General features: G+C 42.3%; 1 pseudogene; it reads right to left on the bottom strand.

Annotated features, from left to right (window-relative positions):
• Window positions 1-19,778: 19,778 nt before the first annotated feature.
• Window positions 19,779-19,901, bottom strand: LOC120929780 (annotated as a pseudogene).
• Window positions 19,902-20,121: the final 220 nt, after the last annotated feature.

Genomic DNA, 20,121 nt, shown 5'->3' with positions numbered 1-20,121 from the left:
TATATATATATATATATATATATATATATATATATATATATATATATATATATATATATATATATATATATATACACACACAGGTAATTTATACAGGTGTATATAAACCATTCCAGTCAGGCACTGCACTGCATTTCTTGCTTGATGGTTACCTTCTTTATTTGTATAAAACATCTTCTGACATGCATACAGTATATTTATATATTGCAATACCAATAGAGAATAATTTAAATTTACACATTTAAAAATAATAATTGTTAGTATTAAAAAGAACAATATTAATAAATAGAAATCCTAAACATGCTAGGGATTAACTGGGCAGACTCCATCAATCATTCAGTATATCTTCTGAATAGTGTACTAGAACATATTCCATTGTTGATCATTTCTTTACATACTGTAATAAGAATCTGTCATCACTTGGACAAGCAGCAGTTCGGTAGTTAAAGTAGCCTTCTTTATTTATTTTTTTGCAGAGTCTGCCAGTGTCCAGATTACATTTTTTTTTTACAATGTAATAGAATTCTCATTGTGAACCCAGCAACATCATTATATGCAGTGTCCATTTATATATAGTTTTCCCCAATAGTGCTGGTGGAGATGAAAAAAAGCACATAATGCATTTTTTCCCACTGCTAATTACTAGGCAGTTTAGAACTAACAAAATGTTAATTTTGCATCTTCTTTAGTTGCTCTTTAATTCTTTATGCTTGCCCCACATGTGATGTATTACCCTTGAAATGAAACATTATTGCTTGTTTGTGCTAACCCAATAAGGTAATGTTTAATAAAGAAAAGCCACCAATTCTGGAATCATATTTCCATATGCTGACCACACACTAAAAAAGACTACACCACAGTAGGTGATTATACATCATGGCACTTTGTGTCAAGGATTTTTTACAGTGTGCTTGAAAATTGACTGTGATACAAGATATATAAACTGTATAATAAAGATGCTGGTTTAATAATTATAGGTTATCATACCAGATTATCACATATGTAGATTGGAAAAAAATAATTATACAAAACAAAATAATGAAACTGGAATTAATTAGATCACACAAGTGATGGCTTGTTCAATTTGGGTGCATCGACATATATTTTTCTACATTTTCCAGCACAGTTGATGTGTATTGACAAGAGATACCCATTGTTTTCATAGGTCAGTTCACACCATTCAATTGTATTGCAGTGAATTGTAAAAAAAACAAAACAAACAAAAAAAAACAACACAGGTTTCATTTTGAATACACCGACTGCATTTTGTTGATCAAGTCAATACAATTATTTTGAAAATGAGGTGCAGTTCAATAAGTCTAAAAAATTCCACCAGTAAAACTCATGTTAGAGCGAATACGACTTTACTCTTCCGTAGGATGTCCCTGACTCAGTGTGTTTATTGACAGAAGCAGAACTCTTCAAATAATTTTGTTGTTGAATATTTTTCTTTGCCTTGTATTCTCTTCATTATTTCTCTTTATTTTTGGGGATTTTCAGGTTAAATGAACATGACATCTCTTGTTGGTACTCACACTGAATTCTTTGTCGTTCAGTGTTTATTTAGTGCTAAATAAACTCTTTCTATTGTGATTAAAACATATTTGAAAAATACAAAGAACAGCTGAAACTAATATCCAAATCAATTTTAAGTAGGTATGAAATTGTACATATAATTTTTTGTTCGCTTTACATTTGCAGCCACTAGATGGAGTTTTAGGCTGAATGAGTCTATTGGAGAGAGACAGTCTGAAAACAAACAGGTTCTGTTGTGCTCTCTCTTTAGAAAACCCATACTGCTCTGCCAATCCCATGTCAATAAACAAGTGTTTATTTGTAAAATAAAGATTTTATATACACCGTAAAAAAGATCAAAAACAAATAAAAAATGTATACTGTAAAAAAGAATATATCATGACCAAAACACATCAAACATCAAGTTACACTTTTATTTGGCATTAGTTAAAGTTATATTAAAGGAGTTGCAAGCCCAAAAAAAATAAATAAAAAAAAAGGAGTTGCAAGCCCTTGTGTTTTTTCACCTTAATGCATTCTATACTCCTGGCAGTGACCGCCCCCCTAGCCCCCCGTTTTACTTACTTGAGCCCCTTCATTCACTGGGCAGAGACGCGCTGTCCCCCTCTGCACGGGGTCCTGGCTTTTGATTGGATAGATTGATAACAGTGCAGCAATTGGCTCCCACTGCTGTCAATCAAATCCAATGATTCGGGCATTGGGGGGTGGGACTAAGTCCAGAATTAGTGTCTATGAACAAAAATGCTGGACTCAGGAGCGCAAAGGTAACCCCCCAGGATAGGGCTTCTCCTAGGGGGTTATCTGAAAAAAGGAGGAGATGCGAGAGCAGCCAAGGGACCCCAGAAGTCGAAAGTTCAGATCCACCACTCTGTGCAAAAAGAAATGCACAGTGTAGGTAAGTAAGACATGTTTGTTATTTAAAAAAACAACTGAAGCCTTACAATCACTTTAAAGCCTTGGTTTATTTTTTTAAATAACAAACATGTTATAATTACCTGCTCTGTGCAGTGGTTTTGCACAGAGCAACCCAGATCCTTCTCTTCTCGGGTCCCACAACAAAACTCCTGGCTCCTTCCTCCTGCCAGGTGCCCTCACAGCAAGCAGCTTGCTCTGGGTGCACCCAAGCAGGTGCGTTCTTGACCCACGGCTCTGTGTGTCCATTCATACATGAAGCCATGGCTCTGCACCACCCCCTTCATCTCCTGATTGGCTCACTAACTGTGATTGACAGCAGCGGCAGCCAATGGCTCCTCCTGCTGCTGTCAAAAGTCAAAAACGTCACCTGGTCATGCTACGTACGTCATTTCTGGCCCTGCTGTTTGTTGGTTCCTGTGAGGTAGAAAACGCACGCCACGGACAGAGTGCGGTGGGAGGCTCGGCTGTATTTACAAGCAGCGGGAGGGGACATCCCCCCTCCCGCAGCCTCCGCCGCTCCGCCTGGGTCTCTTGTCCCACAGAGAGGCCTGAGCGACTAGCCGGCACATCCTCTGGCTGGCCAAAGACCTGAATAAAACAGATCGGCTTTGTTCGGGTCTCAGCTCTAGTTACCCCAGATCGATGTCATGACATCACATCCTGATTACTTGCATCCTAAAGTCACCAGTTAAAAAAATTCAAAGTATTAAAAAATGCATATCTTGACCTTTTGAAATGCAGAGAAGGGGTTTGGGGTCTTATAGACCCCAGATCCCCCCATAAAGAGTACCTGTGCTGCCTATTACTGTCACAAGGGAAGTTTATATCCCTTGTGACAGCAATAACTGAAAAAAAAACAAAAAAAATTAAAAGGACTGTGTAAAAATAAAAAGTTTAAATCTACAGAATATCGGCACCTGATATTGGCTATCGGCCTGAAAGGGAGCCGAGAAATCGGTATCGTATTGGCCCTGAAAAAGTGATATTGGTCGACCCCTAATTCAAAGCAAACTCACGGATCCATCCATCAATTTCTCCATGCTTTATTTTGCTGAGAAATCATTTAGAAAAACACCCCCTGGGATTTGTGGCCGTGGCCACCTTGAGCAAGAGCAAATTAATTATGTAGCATTTTCTTCCTGGAATCAGGAGGGCGTGTTTAGCTGGGGAAACCCATCCTCCCCTCTGAGGTCTTATGGTATGTATGACATAATTTACCTAGGCCTGGAAACCAGGAAGTAGGGTGGATTTACACAGGTGCAGTGCAAATTCTAGCTCAGTTTTCTCTGCAAAGAGAAAAAACAGCTGTTCAACGGTTCCTCTCCGTTGTAGGTGAGGATCAGCTGAGCAGGGAGAGCGGGAAGGTGTAGTGAGGAGGGGGAGAGAATGCCTGTTCACAACGGAACGCATCTGCGAATCAGATGCGTTCCCATAGAAAAATATGTGCCTTAAATTCGCACTGCACTGCCCAGAAAATGCACATGTTTTTTGGGCAATGCAAAGTGCGAATGCAATGCACATATGTGAGCCAGATGCATTCAAACTAATAGATTTTAAAAAGTTATGCGAATTGGATGCAGTGTAAGCTGCATTCGATTCACACAGGTGTGAACCCAGCCTTAAACAAATTATATTTTCGGTGGACCAATAGCTAGGCATAGGTTTCATTGCCTATATATATGATGTGAATGAGATACTAATGGCAGTCTCTGAATTCCTCATTACATAATACCATGGTATCCAGTCGGCTAATTCCAGGCTTTAAACCCAGTAACAGTAAGAAAGAGGTTATCTGGGGCATTTGCAAAATTCTAACTAGCTAAAAAAAATTGGACAATAGTCCAGAAAGTGGAACTATGTAGAACACACATGGTACTGGAAATGGGGCCTTGCAACTAAGGATTGTCTGTTAAGGGGCACAGAGGCTTCCTCTCATGAATAGAGCAGCGATTGGGCTAAGGTTCAGATGCTGTATATCTACAAAGACTTATGCCCCATACAGACGGTCATTTTTTGTGATGAAAAAAAAATGACGTTTGAAGTGATGAAAAAAAACGACATTTTTGAAACTTCATTTTCAAAAACGATGTAGCATACACACCATCATTTTGAAAAATGATGAACAAAGTGACGGCACTCTAAAGGGGAAGTTCTATTCGCCTTGAGGCTGCTTTTAGCTGGTTACTTGTTAGTAAAAGATGATTCGTGCTTTTTTGTCTGTTACAGCGTGATGAATGTGCTTACTCCATTATGAATGGTAGTTTTACCTCCCGTCTCAAAACTTGCTTCTGGGCATGTGCGGGTTTAAAAACGTTGTTTTGCCCACACACTATCATTTTCATTGACACAAAAAATGACATTTTGAAAAACGACACAAAAAATTCGAGCATGTTCGAATTTTTTTTTTGTCATTTTTCAGAAGACATAAAATGACATTTTGCCCACACACGATCATTTTAATTGACATTTTTAAAAATGTAATTTTATTTCATCACAAAAAATTACCGTCTGTACGCGGCATTATTACTGATGCCTCTGCACTCAAGTACTCCTTTTAGTATCAGCAGGGCCGCTGATAGAAATCACGGGGCCCCGTACAGCCTACCTGACGGGGCACCCTGTAGCTCCACCCCTGGCCCCTCTCCAGATGCCATATTGTGCTGCAGACAGTGCCACTCATGCCATGCCGCCCGCCAATGCCATACTGTGCTGCAGACAGTGCCACCCATTCCATCAATGGCATTGGTGGCACTGTCTCTGCAGGCAGCACATGCGTTATGGCATTAGCGTCATGGGTGGCACTGTCTGCAGCACACTATGGCATTGGCGGCATGGGTAGCACTGTCTGCAGGTAGCACATGCGTTATGGGCCATAACGCATGTGCTACCTGCAGACAGTGCCACCCATGCGGCCAATGCCATATTGTGCTGCAGACAGTGCCACCCATGACGCTAATGCCATAAAGCAATATGGCATTGGCCGCATGGGTGGCACTGACAGCAGGTAGCACATGTGTTATGGCATTAGCGTCATGGGTGGCACTGTCAGCAGATAGTGCCACCCATGACGCTAATGCCATATGCTACCTGCAGAAAGTGCCACCCATGACGCTAATGCCATGTGCTACCTGCAGAAAGTGCCACCCATGACGCTAATGCCATGTGCTACCTGCAGAAAGTGCCACCCATGACGCTAATGCCATGTGCTACCTGCAGAAAGTGCCACCCATGACGCTAATGCCATGTGCTTTCTGCAGGTAGCACATGGTATTAGCGTCATGGGTTGCACTATCTGCAGCACAATATGGCATTGGCCGCATGGGTGGCACTGTCTGCAGGTAGCACATGCCATAACGCATGTGCTACCTGCAGACAGTGCCCTCAGCCCTGTTCGGTCAGGGCTGAGTTTTTTTTTTTTTTTACCTACATTAATAACTTCTCTGTGGAGTTTGCCCCTGCTGGCTGGGCCCGGTACAACAGGGCCAGTTGTACTGGCCTATCAGCGGCCCTGAGTATTAGTGATGCTGCCAGTCAGCATTACCCTGCACCCAAACTTCTTTGAAGAAGGTTAGTGAAGCACAAGAACATAATTTATTTAGCTTCCAATGTTGTATTGAATTCAAAAGTGGTAACTCATCAACTGCAACAAGGAAAAGCAACATAAAAGTTATTCAGCCAATATACTTTACACTATAGCTACCAGGCACTCACATATATACATTTGGCTGTTAGAAACTCACAGCCTTAACTAGCTTTCCACAAAGACTGCCAGTGATGTACTTTAGAAATAAAAGTGCTTTTTAATGTACCATCTTACTCTATTGTCTCTTTCACTGCCCCCAGTTTATAATTGATGGCCTACCACTTATATATTGGTGATCAGTGGGCTAGCATATTCTCTCTATACACTCTAGATTGTGACCCACTGATAACAACAACTGAGGGAAATCTCTTATCAGCTGCCACAGTTCTCAAAACTCAACAGTCCTTGTAATTCCACCCTGTCATAGCCATGGTTTAACAATAATCGGCTACACAAGGTTCATATAGATGAAGGATGCCTGTCATTGTTTATCTGTCGTTGTGGTAAGGTGATGTTAGCATATTTTTTTTATAGGATAGTCCTTGGCTTGACATGAGCTGATAGCAAATCTAAAGAGACTAAGAAACTCTTTAGCTACCCAGAGATCACATTTATTCACTTACACAAACTGTTCCTTATATCCTAAGTAATGGCAGAGGTCCTGTGAGCAAATGGAAATCTAGTTTAAAAATAAATAGATTAAATATATTACTGCATCTTTACATTTTCTTAGAACTAGGTTGTTATGGTCTAAATCGGATTATTTTCCTATTATCTAGTTTGAGCTCACCAAGTTATTGGCTGTTTATGGTCCAGTATACCTAAAATCAACAATGTATGGAAGAACTTACATTTTCATAAAACTGGTGACTGCAAAAGCCATTTACATAGTTAGTCAGGTTGAAAAAAAGACACAAGTCCATCTAGTTCAACCATAAAAAATTTAGTATGATGCTATGTAGTTTTTACTTGTATTACTATGAGGTCAGCAACCACAGCCCACATTATTCTCTCATGACACACCTACTTTAAAGCGGGAGTTCACCCATTTATAAAATTTTTGCCCTTGTCCCCTTAGATTCCTGCTCGTTCGGTCTAGGGGAATCGGCTATTTGTATTAAAATATGATCCGTACTTACCCGTTTTCGAGATGCATCTTCTTCCGTCGCTTCCAGGTATGGGTCTTCGGGAGCGGGCGTTCCTTCTTGATTGACAGTCTTCCGAGAGGTTTCCGACGGTCGCATCCATCGCGTCACTCGTAGCCAAAAGAAGCCGAACGTCAGTGCGGCTCTATACTGCGCCTGTGCACCGACGTTCGGCTTCTTTCGGAAAATCGTGACGCGATGGATGCGACCGTCGGAAGCCTCTCGGAAGACTGTCAATCAAGAAGGAACGCCCATTCCCGCAGCCCATACCCGGAAGCGACGGAGAGGATGCATCTCGTAAACGGGTAAGTACTGCTCATATTTTAAAACAAATAGCCGATTCCCCTAGACAAAACGAGCATCAATCTAAGGCTAAAAAGTGCCCTCTAAGGGTGAACCCCCGCTTTAACATCTAGATGCCCAAATTCTAGATTAACATTTATCCACATACTATTTTAGCAATAGGAGTGTGTTCTCCTTGTTCTAAGACTGTGCTGTTCCTGATATCTAATGGTTTACAACAGGGGTGCCCATCCAGTGGCCCGGGGGCCACATGTGGCCTACGGAGCCCTCTGATGTGGCCCGCGACTTCCTGCTCTGGGATGGAATAGAATAGAATACTGTTATTAAAGGTAAGTTTATTAAAAAAACACAGTGTATATATGGGCATATCTGTTCTGCAGTGGTTACTGGGCTGCTTTTAAACTGATCCCCAGGTGCAGAGCAGTGCACCTGCAGATTACCTGCACTGCGCCATAGACTTCTATTACCTGCGAGTTTGGTGAGCTTTCTGAAAGTGCACTACACCTACAGCATATAATAGAAGTCTATGGCAAAGGGCAGCTAACCTGCAGGAAAGCCAAAGGTGAACTGTGCTGCACTCACAGTGCAGGAAGACAACCGTGCATCAGTGTGAAAGTAGCCTTAGGCCCCTTTCACACAGTCAGTCCGACCCAATCGGACCCTCCATTCACCTCTAAGGAGTAGCTGATGTAAATGGACTACCTCGACTACCTCCAATCCGATCCGCAAAAAAAAAAGTAGAGTGGGCTGCCATCCACCCGCTCCGCTCATTGTGGCCCACAAACGGTTACCAAGTCGCTTAAGTGGCCCTCGCTCTTCAAAAGGTTGGGCACCCCTGGTTTACACTATTGATCAGAAACCTTGGAGGATGACTGTGAAATGTTGTTGAACTTGAATTGTGTTTTGAAATTAGTAGTAGTTTGTGTTGTGATATTTTAAGTTTTGTGTTCAAAGAAAGTTTGCTGAAATGCAAGGTGCAATTAGTACAAAAAATAATAATTTGTCATTTATTGTATTAAGGGCTTCTTACCCTCTTATTCACATCCTATTTTTCTGTGAGCTGAGGATGACAGTTGCTGGCATTAATGAATTATCATGAGCCTGCCCAGGAGGTGCATTATCATGGGCCAGCCAATCAAGTCATACAAGATATACCACCAAGATGGACGAAGATGGTGAACCTGGAAGAAATCAGCTAGAAATAACATGGTGGGGCTAATTTACTAAAAGTGCAGAGTGCAAAATCTGGTGCAGCTCTGCATAGAAACCAATCAGCTTACAGTTTTTTTGTCAAAACTTAACTGAACAATCTGAAGTTAGAAGCTGATTGGCTACCATGCACAGCTACACCAGAGTTTTTACTCTCCAGTTTTAGTAAATCAACTCCTGGGAGATTTCCTCATTTTACCCTTTCATAGTGTTTTCAACGACTTTTAAAACCCTTTAATAAAAATATTTTTATCAATGTAATGTCTTTATTAACCTCAAGTTGTTTAACAAGCTGCTGTTCCAGCTACATTTTTTTCCCATTGTCTAAAAAAACAACAACACGTGAAAACACATAATGAAAAACTCTAAAGCAGTTTAAAGCCCTCAAACAATTTTTAAAATGCCTAAAACCAACTAAGGCCCCTTTCACATTGGCGGACCGTTCGTCCGTTTATTACAAGTCCGTTTACGGACTTGTAATGCATCCCTATGGGATCGTGTCCGTTAGCGGATGGAGCATCCGCTAACGTCCGCAACCATCCACGTCCGTCAGGATCTGGTTTTTCGAACGGAAGAAAACCCTATTTTTCTTCCGTTCGGCAGAACGGATCGGATGAAGATGGACAGACGGTCCGTCTTCATCCGATTCCCCATAGTGGAGAGCGGAGGAAAGACACTCACACTCTCTGCACAGTGTGCGGGGACCGCCCTGTCCGCCGACAGGTCAGCGGGGATTACGGATGATTCCCGCTGAGCCGACGGACACACACGGAGCGGACACAAAAACGGTCCGCTCCGTGTGAAAGAGGCCTTAGTCCATCATAATTTTGCCTTCCATATTGAATGCATTTTAGCTGTAGGCAACATTTCACAGACAAATTGGCAAATTTTGCCGAATCAGACAATTTTTCTCATGCCTACCTATCACCATGACAGCTAAACATGATAACCCCATAATGTTGTTTACAAAAAAAACTTCTAGCCTTAGCTCTTTTTGTGCTTTGCACAGATAGAGTGGGGTTCATTTACTAAAACTGGAGAGTGCAAAATCTGGTGCAGCTCTGCATAGAAACCAATCATCTTCCAGGTTTGTTTTTGTCAAAACCTAATTGAACAAGCTGAAGTTTGAAGCTGATTGGCTACCATGCAGAGCTGCACCAGATTTTGCACTCTACTGTTTTAGTAAATCAACCCCCTTAGGGCCCTTTCACACGGACGTGTCCATGTATGGGCTCCGCTTTGCTCAGCAGGGATCACTCTGTCGATCCCCACTGAGCAGGCAGATGACAGGTCTGTCTCTGCACACTGTGCAGGGACCGACCTGTCAGAGCGCCGCTCTCCTCTATGGGGGATCGGATGAACTAAATACAACAAACGAAAGTCACTGCCCCTACCTATGACTGGTCTATACAATAAGGAGCGCTGGAAAGGGCGCATATACATACAAAAACATAGAATATACAGGCTCAAACTTACCGACCAATCAGCAACCAACCAAATTCACCTGTCTAACTGCGTGCGTTAAAAACAGAGGTTTAGTTGCACGCATTTGCAAATGCATGTGTAAGCTGCAGGCCCAGTCAAGGCGCTCTGTATACTGCAGTCCTAACTATAACATTGCATTTTAAGTCTCCTCAGTAGGAGCACATGACTGCTGATGGATAGATAAGGGGCAGGTGACTGGAGGTAGCCCAGCCCTCATTAAAGGGGCAGGAGCACACCGCACACTCAGCACATGGAAGCAAAGGTGCCAGTGTGCTGTCTGACCACAATGACATAAATACAACAAACAAAAGTCACTGCCCCTACCTATGACTGGTCTATACAATAAGGAGCACTGGAAAGGGTGCATATACATACAAAAACATAGAATATCCAGGCTCAAACTTACCGACAAATCAGCAACCAACCAAATTCACCTGTCAAACTGCGTGCGTTAAAAACAGAGGTTTAGTTGCATACGATCTTTTCATACGATCTGATCCGCCAGGCGGAAGGACTTTAGCAGATCCACTTTAGCGGATCGGAGCGGGTCGGATGTCAGCGGGCATGTCACCGCTGACATCTGTCGCTCCATAGACCTGTATGAAGCGACCTCCCGTGTGAAAGGGGCCTTAGTGACAACTGAAGCTGCCAGGCTACAGCTGTCACAGTACAGTACAGTATGTAATTAAAAATAAATTACCGTAGTTCATCCTAAAGGTTTAAAAATTTAATTAAAACTATCATGGTTATAGTCATAAAAATCTGCATTTAAAAAAATTAATGTCAATCTACAGATACAAGACAGAAAAAAGGATAATAATTGCTTCATTCAAACAAACACATAAAAATTATAGGAAAATATCTGGAAACAACGTTTCCAATACCTACAATTGTGGTTTGTAGAATCATGATTAAGCACTAGCAAGAGTGCGAAACTAGTCGGCTGTCCTGGTTTATGGTTGTGGTGATTATGCATGTTCCTGCTTGAAAAATAAAAGACAACTTTTTTGAAAAGTTATTTCGGAGTGCGGCTGTCCATCTCCTTCCTCCTATTGCTACTGCTACGTGCATTGCCAGCACCCTGGAGCGGTGAAAATCTTCTTCTTTCCAGCTGTTGGTGGTGACACCACGGAACTGACGGCTTAGACATAGATGGGCTCTCATATTGGGTTGTTGGTCCCCATTCCTGTGGATGTTGTAATGCATTACCTGAACTAGAAGCACTAAGCAGTGTGTGTACAAGGCTCTTTCCATTATACCCATACAATTACATCTATATAGCATTTATACCGGTTCTGGGTTTCCAAATACTGTAGTACTGGTGTCTATCTATAAGGAACTATGGCATCTTTTAGTTTCTCTACATCAATATTCTAGCATTCTATAGCATTTATACCGGTTCTAGGTTTCCAAATACTGTATTACTGGTGAATAAAGTGACAAGTGCTTTTGCGCTAATACGAATCCTCAAATGTGCAATAACCTGAACAAAATATATACAGTGCAGCAAAACCTAATAGTGTTTACAATACACAAAACAGAAATCAAAAGTGGGTGTGATTCTGCGCAACTTGTCTCACAAAATTAGTGACACACAAAAATGTGACCACATGAGAACCCAAAAATTGGGAATCAAAAAAAAAAAACTCTTAGGGAAAAATATGATGAGTGAAATAATATATATATATATATAATAAATATATAATATTATAAGAGAGTCTTCCAACTCAAAAGTGCATGAATAAATAAAAAGAGAATAGCATTAAAGTCCAAAAAATAAAATAAACCACTCCAGCAAGAAATGCTGGATATGTGATGTGCAGAAAATAAATATAGTGAATCCTGCCAGATAGGGATGTGTGACGATGTTGAATTCAAAACATGAAATAATAGGGTCCAGTGGATGGTGAATCGAATCCTTCCCTGGGCTCACTAGCCTCTTACCTCCAGGCAGAAGAAAATAGGCATCCAGATATATCCCACACTCGCAATCCTCTATAGATAGTTCCAATCCGTCCACCCTTTCAGCTGATACCGCGTCTCCTTCACAAAATCACCACAGCACTCAGCGTGTAGATGTAAGAGAGAGAGAACAGAAGGAGGGACTCCAATAGTGAAAGTACAGTAAACCAGGGGAAATTTATTAAAGGAAAAGCCTGTGCTTACATGTAACAGAATTAAAAAGTGTAGCAGTAATAAAAACGAGCGGCGTTCCACAGCGCCGGCTTACGTCACTCCAGGTGTACGTCCGTCCAATCCCTACGCGTTACGACACGGGATCACGTGTCTTCGTCTGGGGCTCCAGACGAAGACACATTTTTGTGTGTCACTAATTTTGTGAGACACGTTGCGCAGAATCACACCCACTGTAGTACTGGTGTCTATCTATAAGGAACTATGGCATCTTTTAGTTTCTCTACATCAATATTCTATGTTCTTGAGCCTCTCTCACCCACATAGACACGTCTCACCCCCCCTGGAGGCTGGGGTGGGGGTTCTTGGTCTGGTGTGCCCCTAGGCCGTCTGGGACAATTTATGGATGAGCCCCTTTACTACATGTGATCACTCGTAAAACTTCTACACCTTACTGTCTGGGTCCTGAGGAAGCTAAGTGTTTGGCAAAACGTTGCTCATTCAGACGTTGTCATATATGATGCAGATTGTATGTTTTTTGATCATGCTCACACCTTGACCATGTATGCTTTTATCCTGTATTGGATTACATGTCGGTACCACTGGGCATAGGGGGTTACCGTGTCTAGTTGTATGAAACTATATATTTAACCTATTGTAAGATTGGGGTGATTAGACTCCAGTGGTAGGAGCGTTTTTAGTGAGTACGCCAGTCCAGAACTGAATTTTTAAGGGCCTGGTAGCCCACTTTTATTTAAAAGCACAAAAAGTTCACAACTACATCAGTAGCCCTCACAAGGGGGGGGGGGGGTTCCACCATTACAGTATCTTGCATACTCAACACTTTAGCCTCCTGGCTTTCATTCTTGCCATCTAGCTGTTTCAGGCCTTTAGCCTAGGCCTTAAGTCTGCTCCTCAGAACAAACAGAGTTTTCCAGAGTTAAGCTCTCTCCTAGCTTACTCCTGATCAGCGCCTTGCTGCTCAATCACCAATGACATCTGCCTCCTGCAGACATGCATGCTCTGGCTGCACCCATGCAGCCTCTGACTCCTCTCAGAGGGATGGGAGTCCACCTGACTCACAGCACCGATTTCCTGTCTGTGGGGTGGGGCCCTGAGCCATAGTCAGGTATAAACTAAATAGCCCAACACACAGCTGTGCAATTAGCGTACCTTTCTCACCAAAATCTGGCATAAACCAACAGGGGCAGATCCACATACATCTTGGTACGCTACGCCGCTGTAACTTACTTTGCTTTTCTTTGAATCCTCAACGTATTCGCGCCATAAGTTACGGCGCCATAAGTTAAGTTACTCGCCGGAATTCAAATTCGGCGAGTAGGGGGCGTGTTTCATTTAAATGAAGCGCGTCCCCGCGCCGAACGAACTGCGCATGCGCCGTCCGTAAAAACTCCCAGGGTGCATTGCTCCAAATGACGTCGCAAGGACGTTATTGTTTTCGGCGTGAACGTAAATGGTGTCCAGCCCCATTCACGGACGACTTACGCAAACGACGTAAATTTTTCAAAATTATACGCGGGAACGACGGCCATACTTAACATTGAATACGCCACCATATAGCAGCTTTAACTATACACCGGAAAAAGCCGAACGGAAACGACGTAAAAAAATGCGACGGCCGCTCATAAGTTTGTGGATCGTCGGAAATAGCTAATTTGCATACTCAACGCGGAATACGACTGAAACGCCACCTAGCGGCCGCCGGAAAATTGCATCTAAGATCTGACGGCGTACTAAGGCGTACGCCTGTCTGATCTAACCCAGATGCCGTCGTATCTTGTTTTGTGGATACCAAAACATAGATACGACGCGCAAAATTTGAAATTACGCGGCGTATCAAGAGATACGCCGGCATAATTTCTTTGAGGTTCTGCCCCATAGTCTTTAAAGTAGCACAGGGTCCCACCACCACACTATGTATAATAAAAATTACCTTTTTATGATATTCTTGTCACCATGATGCTGCCACTATAGTCTGCCATTGTAGGTACTGGAAGCGTTTTTTCCAGATATTTTCCTATGCTTTTTCTGTTATTGTCAATCTAACCAATGCACACTGATGCTGCTAGATTTGGTCTGGGTATCTTAATGACCTCAGGTCACGAATGGGTTTAAACAATTCATGAACAAAAGCCTTCTTTAAACCTATACACTGCTCGATCTCTTACACATAAAAGGTAGATTTATCATTTCAAATTAATCTTTTTTTTATTTTATTATTTAAACAAAGAAAGCAGACTGTGAAAATTTACGGAAAATCCAATACAGATTAGCAGAAAGCGGGTAATCAAGCTTAGCCATAATACCTGGTCATGCATCAATAATTGAACGTTCAAAGAATTACCCACTACAAGCTGCACAAAGCAGGAGACACGGAGGCTCCATAATTTTATATTGCTTAATTAAAGCATCTAAAATAAATGTCTCATTTGCCAATGTTTTCCCTTAATTGTTAATACACATATTGTAAAAATCTTGTGGATCATGAAATTATAATCAGTGTCAATAAGCAAAGGTTGGAATGTTGACACAGATAAAATATATATGTTACTTCAAAATTTTTCATGGCTAAGGTTTTGTTAAAAAACTGATGCAAAGTGCAGTTATAGTGCAGTGATAGTGGGGTAGATTCACATACATTTGTGGCGGCGTATCTCCAGATACGCCGCCGTAATTTGAATTCCGCACCCACGTAGCATTACGCCGATTCTCAAAGGCAGTTACGCTGAAAAAATAGGCTTCCTCCACCGACGTAACTTGATTGCGGCGGCGTAGAATTGTGTGCAATATAACTTTGGCCGCTAGGGGCGCTTCCGTTGTTGTCGGCGTAGAATATGCTAATTTCCTAGATACGCCGATTCACAAACGTACGTGCGCCCGGCGTTCGTTTTTTTACGTCGTTTGCGTTAAGGCTTTTTCGGCGTAACGTTGCTCCTGCTATTAGGAGACGCAGCCAATGTTAAGTATGGACGTCGTTCCCGCTTCGAAATTTGAATTTTTTACTTTGTTTGCGTAAGTCGTTCGCGAATAGGGCTGGACGTAATTTACGTTCACATCGAAACCAATACGTCGTTGCGCCGTACTTGGAAGCAATGCACACTGGAATATGTACACGTCAATCACGTCAGGTCATCATAAATTTAAATAAAACACGCCCCCCCTTCCACATTTGAATTACGCGCGCTTACGCCGGCCCCTTTTACGCTACACCGCCGCGACTTACGGAGCAAGTGCTTTGTGAATACAGCACTTGCTCCTGTAAGTTACGGCGGCGTAGCGTAAATCCGAAACGCTGCGCCGCCGTAACTATGCGCGCCCGTACGTGAATCTACCCCAATGTGTCCTATCATTTCCTGGCCATTATATCCATGTAAAGCACGGCCTAACTGCTGCTTGTAGGAGCTTGAGAGCACACATCAGAATGTACTTTACAGCTCCATTCCTAAACTTGGTCAAGAATATAAAGAGAACCAGTCATGTGACTCGGCCTATGCAAAGATCTGAATATTAAGCTCTAAGGGCCAAATCCACAAAGATCGTGCCTAACTTAATTTTTTCCATTTAAGTTACACTGCCTTAAAATTTCCACCTAAGTGCCCGATCCACAAAGCACTTACCTAGAAATTTTTGGCTGTGTAACTTAAATTCCGCCATCGCAAGGCGTTCCTATTCAAATGGGGGCGATTCCCATTTAAATTAGGCGCACTCCCGCGCCGGCCGTACTGCGCATGCTCGTGACGTCATTTTCCCGACGTGCATAGCGCGAAATTATGTTACGCCAAGCTTTTTGGATTGCGACGGGTCAATAAAGTTGCGTCGGGAAAAAAAAAGATACGGCGGAAAAAAAAAAATTCAAAATTTAAAAAAAATTGCGTCGCTGGACAGAAAGGTCTGCTTTTACATGGTGTACTAACTTTACACCATGTAAAAGCAGCCCTAATTTTGCGTATGCAAACTAAAACTTACGGAGAAAAAACGAAGCTGAAAAGCTTCGTGGATCTCCGTAAGTGCTAATTTGCATACCCGAGGCGGCATTTCGACACGAAATGCCCCCAGCGGCGGATGCGGTACTGCATCCTAAGATCCGGCAGTGTAAGTCCCTTACACATGCCGGATCTTCTGCCTAACTATGGAAAACTGATTGTGGATCAGTTCCATAGTTAGGAACAGGGATACGACGGCGTAACAGCAATTACGCCGTCGTATCCCTTTTGTGGATTTGGCCCTAAATTATTATAACTGTGAAAACATTTTATGAATGATTTATATTTTTCTCTTTATTTAGATTCCCTTATTTTGTCTAAGCCTGACCTTTCATCTTGAGTGTCAGTAGGTCAGAGGTCACCAGAAGTCGAGCAGCTGATATCTGGTCAACAGTCTGTCCTCAAACACTTTCTCCCAACTGCCAAGAGTCTATAACATTTTTATATTATAGAACCCTATGGTTGCTTAAGTTATAGCAGAGCTAAACTTTTCTATTCTTTTCAGTCAAGGAAGCTGTCATCTTGGCCTCTATTTGATCTCCAACTGCTATGGTGCTGCACATGTGATCAGTTATGACACCAGCCATTTGATGGTTTGACAGTTTGGTTGAGAACCAAGCAAAAGTGACAGTTAGCAACCTGTTAAATCGATGGGTTTATGTTCCATTTTAACAAGGGTGCTCTGCTACTTGACTCAGGTGTGTACTTAGGTGACTAGTGTGATGTTAAGCAGCTGACATGCCAATAACTTTCAAATTTCATATGACCTTTGGTGCCTAACATTTGAACTGAACCATTAAGCCTCGTACACACGTCCGAGGAACTCGACGGGCGAAACACATCGTTTTGCTCGTCGAGTTCCTTGTAAAGCCGCCGAGGATCTCGGCGAGCCAAATTTTCCCATTCCCGTCAAGGAAATAGAGAACATGTTCTCTTTTTGGCCCAACGAGATCCTCGACGGTTTCCTCGTCGAAAAGTGTACACACGACCGGTTTCCTCGGCAAAAAAAAAACCCAGCAAGCTTCTTGCTGGTTTTTGCCGAGAAACTCGGTCGTGTGTACGAGGCCTAACATTTAGACTTCACATAGGCATTTTGATCAGATCCACCTGTCATTTTTTTCAGGTAGATCTAAACAGAAGCTCCATGGGCAGGCATCCTTTTCCATTTTTCCAACCTAAATGTGACACATCAGAGGTATAAGGATGCAAATAAACACAGGTGCATTTACATCTATCTGTCTAGAGACCAATATAGGTCAGTTTAGCTTGAGCAGGAATAAAATGAATGGACACGGATGTCACGAAAGTGACATCTATATCGTTCAGCTCAGATTCAGCAGGTGACCTGTTCACTGATCCCTTGGTGATTGAAATAGAAGCCGTCCATATTAAAGGGCCCCCTAGAAAAACTGAGTAAAGCTAAATAAGGGGCAATATATAAATATTACATAAATAAGTCTGCACAATTATAATAATTTAAAACAAGATATTCAGGTCCTTAAAGCGGAGGTTCACCCTAAAACATCTATATACCATTACATGCAGCATACTTGCGTCAGCTACAGTATGCTGTTTTTTTTTTTTTGATCGCTGTACATACCGTTATATAGTTCATTTTCTTTTCTTCCTCCCGCGGGGAATAGGCGTTCCTATGAAGCGGTGTAGATGATTGACGTGCGGAAAAGGCGCGTCACGCGTTCCGAAAATAGCCGATCTGGGACTCGGCTATATACAGCGCCTGCACAGTCAGCTCTGCATGGCTCCTAGTCTGTGCGCAGGCTCAATATAGCGCCGTGTCCCAGATCGGTTATTTTCGGAACGCGTGACGCGCCTTTTCCACACGTCAATCATCTACGCTGCTTCATAGGAACGCCTATTCCCTGCGGGAGGAAGAAAAGAAAATTAACTACCCGTATTTATCGGCGTATAACACGCACAGGCGTATAACATGCACCCTAACTTTAGGAGGGAAGTTTCAGGAAAAAAACTTTCCACAGCCCCCTGCGTATAACACGCAGGCACAGTTTACCCTCTATTTTCAGGGTAAAAAAGTGAGTCAATAAATACAGTATATAGCGGTATGTACAGCGATAAAAAAAAAAAATACTAGCATACTGTAGCTGACGCAAGTATGCTGCATGTAATGGTACATAGATGTTTTTTAGGGTGAACCTCCGCTTTAAATAAGACCAGTAGTGATAGTTTCATTTGAAATGCCACAGTTGTGAAATTTCATGATTTAAATTTTTATGATGTGAAAAAGTTGTAAACTAGGTAGATAGCTTTGAAAATTGTTATGTTTACTGTAGGAGGACTGTTTAAAACTTAGTTTGGTGAGGGTGGCAAGTTCCCCCATGTTACTTTAGCGCCATCTTATAAAAACTGAGTATTATGGGAGAGAATACCGAGGTCCCCATGGTGATCTGACAGTTTTATCCTGCTTTTTATTAGTGATGTAATGAAACTATTGAAAAGTGGTAGGATGACGCTATGTCATGGTGTTTTGCAGGTGAGACTGGATTGCAAGATCATGAAAGGTTCAAAGCCTTTTGTACATGAACGACTGCAGTAAGGAGGTTGAGCTGTGGTTTTATCCCAAACATCTAGCCACAAATCTACAGTGGCCATATCGGTACACATCACCATGGTTGTGGTGCAGCATGATGAGTATCATACAACCTGTCACTTTTGGCAGGTGGCACCACCACCAAATGCAATCCATTCAAGTGCACAGGACCATACAACTGCATGTAATGCAGGTGGTTTTAGCACAGTGCCCTGGATTTTTATTGGTTAACACAATTAGAGAAATAGAGATGTACTGGATCCAAGACACCAGGCAAAGATCTCTGAAAAGTTATTCACCATAGATCACTTTTGAGAAAATAGCCACATGTGTAAACACCTCACCTAGGTTCTCACCTATACAGAATAAGGTGCTCCAGGACATATGTCAAGTAGAGAGAAAACAAGTGTGTTGGGTTTCTCAGTGCTTGGTAAATCCTGGTTTCAGTCCTGGAACTTGGAGGTTTCTTAGAGACTTGTGTGGTGCTGACCCTCGAAGAAGCCTCTAAGAATATGCCCAGGTTCTCCCTAGTAGTATAGAGGATGCCAATCACTCAAGCTCAATCCCACTCACACTATTAATTTAGGCTCAGTCTAAGAGATGTCTTTTCAGTGTTTATTGCTTAAGAACTTCAACAGGAAAGGGGGTTAGGATCACAGGATACCCCACAACGACCAGTAATAACAATAGGAGGACAAACTTCTCTTTAATTTTCTAAAAGCAGCTTTTTCTGGAGGTAGCAGGGAATGGTCAGAATATTTAGGACTCCACTGCAGCAGTCCATAAAACCACTTCTGGCACTTAGTTCCCTTATGTCACTTACACAACTATCAGTCCCCAGCAAGGTCTTTACTCACAAAAGCTGTCTGCCACCCAGCATCTGCAAGTAGATCCTAAGTGAGAGAGATTAACTAGATCTTTCACCATACCCAGGACTTTAGTGCAGTGCCCTCCAGCAAAAGTTATCCTCCAGCAGACTTCCCCTGGTCCTCAGCCCAGCAGCTGCTGAGAACCAAACTGCAGATTCTTGTTTCAGTAACTTCTCCCGGAGACAACAGCCCCCCAGGAGACTGGAACCTACCCTGAAGAAGAAAAAAAGAACTATTTCCTGCACATTTATCACCTCCCCAGCCCCCATATTGATGCCCCCTCCAGGCACTGGCTGGGGCATGATAAACATTCAGCTAATCATTTGAATCTCTTGGCCCTATGCTCTGGAAGCATCTTTTGGCGGCAGATCGA

Source organism: Rana temporaria, chromosome 2 (assembly GCF_905171775.1).
Source record: "Rana temporaria chromosome 2, aRanTem1.1, whole genome shotgun sequence".
Taxonomy (NCBI): Eukaryota; Metazoa; Chordata; class Amphibia; order Anura; family Ranidae; genus Rana; species Rana temporaria.
The sequence above is the reverse complement of the archived record's forward strand: the minus strand, read 5'-3'. Positions and strand labels throughout refer to the sequence as shown.